This window comes from Triticum dicoccoides, chromosome 3B (assembly GCF_002162155.2).
Source record: "Triticum dicoccoides isolate Atlit2015 ecotype Zavitan chromosome 3B, WEW_v2.0, whole genome shotgun sequence".
NCBI classification, from domain to species: Eukaryota; Viridiplantae; Streptophyta; class Magnoliopsida; order Poales; family Poaceae; genus Triticum; species Triticum dicoccoides.
Window position 1 is genome coordinate 587,360,271 of NC_041385.1, and position 3,348 is coordinate 587,363,618.

The window sequence follows — 3,348 nt, forward strand, 5'->3', positions numbered from 1 at the left end:
GGACCCCATGATTTTATCCTAGCAAAAAATTGCTGAGGTAGGATAAAAGTAATGGGAATCCAATCCAAGCCTAATTCTCCATTTCAATGTACACAAAATTATTGATCCATCTCCATTTCAATGTACAGAAAATTCAGTTTGATCCAGACTCCAAATCTATGAACCATTCTTCCCACATAGAGTAGAAACAGAGCCTATCCACACATCCAGAACACTTTTTTAACTCCTAAAGTCAGCAATAGCAAGCAGTAACTCATGTAGTGTAATTTCTTCAGAGCTCTATCAAGCCTGACATCTAAGTGAGTTGCTTACTGCAGATTTTTGGAAGGTTGAAGGTGGAATCGAACTCCGAGCTCGAGGTTGCGCTGGTGCAGTGGTGGCTGCGATCGGGCCCGATCTAGGAAAAATCTTCCTCGTTTTTGGTCTGCATGGCGATGATCTGTTTCTTCAGGATCCGCTCGTTGCCAGAGCCGGCTTGGGACGCCTCCTAGACGACGACACAGTGAGTGGGTTTTAAATCTTTTGTTGCGCCGATCAGGTCGCATTCGATACGTATATGGTAGTGATGGACAGCTGACCGCTTGATTTGGTGTTTCTTCTGTGTGATGTGGCGTGCGTGCTGATTTCAGAGCTTGAAGCGAGCGGAACACTGAAGGAGGATCTCGGGGATGAAGGAAGCGTCAGCGACGACCTCAGGCGAGAGGTATCGAGACTGCAAATCACTTTCCTATTTCTGCATTTCTTACTGTATGCAACTCCATTGGTATTCATATCTATAGCCTGTGGGGAGCAGCAAAAAATGAATTTGTTGGTGCTTAAAATTTAGACTGGTCTGTTTGATACATCTGCACTGTTGAGGCGGTTTTCTTGAATAGACTCTGGGTGTTTTAGCCCAAATGGATTATTCAATGTTACATATTATCAGTTCTAGATGAACTTTGTAAAACGAGTTCCGAAATTGCCTGGGGGGCATTTTAGTTTAATGTAGGGTGTGCTGCAGACCTAGAAGGAATATGTTGAAAAACTATAACTTTCTCCGTTCGTGCTTTCTTTGGTTGTGAGGATGTATATGACAATTGATTTTTGTGTATTTTCAGTTTTAAATCTAAAGTTTATCTCCTGAGTAGGCTTGAACAATGCATCTATTATGTAATCAGTGTGATGATAGAACTGACAATATGTAGTATAGCTTGTTGGAGTATAACATGGTCTCTTGATTTTATTTATCAAAAATCCTGGTTCATTTCACGCTTTTGTTAATTGTTATAGAACTCTGCTTTGCATGTTTTATTATTCTGAAAGTTATATGAGGTTTTAGCCAAGCTGTTTTCGAATTTATGATCAGGCATGTAATGCAGGTAATACTAGAGCTTCCAGCCTCCTCAGGCTGGCGTGGGAACATCAGTAAGGGCTTGGAGCCTGTCAAAGAGGAGGTACAACCTACTACTATCTGTTGAACTGAGCTGGACGGCTGGACCTCTGCTTTGCGTTGGCAGTGACTAACTTTGCAGCTCTAATGTGTACCCTTGACTATGAGAACATGATCTAGCAGGCACCATACTTTTCTGCTTGTTAATTTGGCTAGCATTTTTGCATGTTTCAGGCAAAGAGTACACTGCTGATGAAACATGAGGCCGAGACAAAAACAAATGCCTATTGGCTCAGTTTGCTAACCCACATGCAGTCTGCATTAGTGCCGAGAAAGGTATTCTATATGTGAGGCTTATAAGTGCATATTCTATGGGAAACTAGAACAGAAATAAACCAACTCTCCAAGCCCTGGTTTCATGGACACTCTGTGTGCCACTTCTACTGTGGTGAACTATACGTAGTTACTCTGACTAGATTTTCTTGATGCAAGTTTTCTAGACGAACTTTTGAAAGCCTGCTGACCCACGACCATCTCGATGATAGTTATGATCACGTAATTCTGGGTTGAGAAGTTTGTTGATATATCAAAAAGTTCCAGGGGTTGCCTAAGGAAAACAAATAAAATCTATGTTCTATGCTCTTGGTTATACTCGACCTGGCTGCAAGTATAATTCTTTGGCTTGGCTGACAGTTGAACATGCACGTAGGGCAGTCAGTGTGTTTACTGAATTAAGTATAACTAAACCTTCTCCTTTTCTGCCCCCCACGCCACCACCACCAAAGAAAACACAATGAATGCATATGAAGATAATACTAACATGGCCAGGAATCTTCCTCTGTAATTCGGGCTCTAGGGCTTTTCTTGACCATGCTGTATACACGAAATTTTTAACAACAGTTTGCTTTACATGTATTTGCTAATGTATGATTAAATCTGTATAAGTTGTATTTTTTAGTGATATTATTATTTGTTGGATCCCAATTTATATCTTATCCTTCTTTAGTCTTTTTACTACTATTTTCCATACTTGTATCATTTACTCTACCGTTGTTTCTTCACTGGCCACACCCGTACTGGTGCCGTCGCTCACGCTCCACCTGAACAACGGCAACTAGGAGCTGCCGCGTGGGAACTACGTGTTCGAGGAGCAGGTCATGTGCCTGGTGCTAGACGTGATGGCATGGGATCAGACCGTCATTACCAACTACCAGCAAAAGAACGCTCAAGTCCATCTACGGCCTCGACATGACGTGTTGCCCTTTGCGGCAGCGTAGTGCAACAAGCTTGCAGCGTTGCTATATTATTTTATAAAGAGATAGAACTTGTAGTACTGATCATGTGAAATGCGCCGATGTGGTAGGCAACGATCTTTTCTGAATGAAATGTATTTTAGATTGTAAAGCTGACCAAAAAGGGCTGTTGAATGAGCGTTATCCTACCTGGCACCGCACAAACTTCCTCTCACGAGGCGCCACAGGTGGCGCCCCAATCACTAGTGACAATAGGGGTGCAGGGGCTTGTCGGCGCGAGAATGATTGGTGGACCGGGTCGCGTTTTGTGCAGCGAGGCATCGGTGGGCGGTGTGGTCGTGCAGGATGTGGCCGGTAGAAACTCCAATCCTCTCACAGACCACACGTTCCTTATGCACACCGCCTAGACAAACTCTTCTTTATCTCTTTCACCGCATGCTCTTTTCTTCTTCCCTGCACATCCAAATTAACAGCAGGCAAAGCTACCAGTAGCTCGGTGCAAGCACGGAGAAGGTGCCAGGGAACACAGCACAAATAACCGCGAGGGAGAGGCGCCAGGAAACCGCGGAGCGCCGTGTGCGGCAGCAATGAGAATTGCTGGGGGAAGGTCAATGACAAGCTTTGTCGAAGGTCAATGAGATATGCCCGAGCAGGAAAATGTTCAGAGAGGAAAATGTTTAGATAGAATTAATAGCCATAGCCTGAAGATGAAAGCTCAGAAGAAAA

General features: G+C 43.6%; 1 long non-coding RNA gene across 2 annotated transcripts in view; it reads left to right on the forward strand.

Moving 5' to 3' along the window:
- Window positions 1-2,776, forward strand: part of LOC119281608 — a 15,821-nt gene extending 13,045 nt beyond the window's left edge. Inside the window, exons 2-6 of one of the 2 annotated variants that reach the window (XR_005138476.1) lie at window positions 318-502; window positions 630-703; window positions 1,346-1,433; window positions 1,604-1,705; window positions 2,543-2,776. This is a non-coding gene — a long non-coding RNA (uncharacterized LOC119281608). The remainder of the gene's footprint in view (window positions 1-317; window positions 503-629; window positions 704-1,345; window positions 1,434-1,603; window positions 1,706-2,542) is intronic. The other variant, XR_005138475.1, reaches the window with a different exon arrangement.
- The last annotated feature ends 572 nt before the right edge of the window (window positions 2,777-3,348 follow it).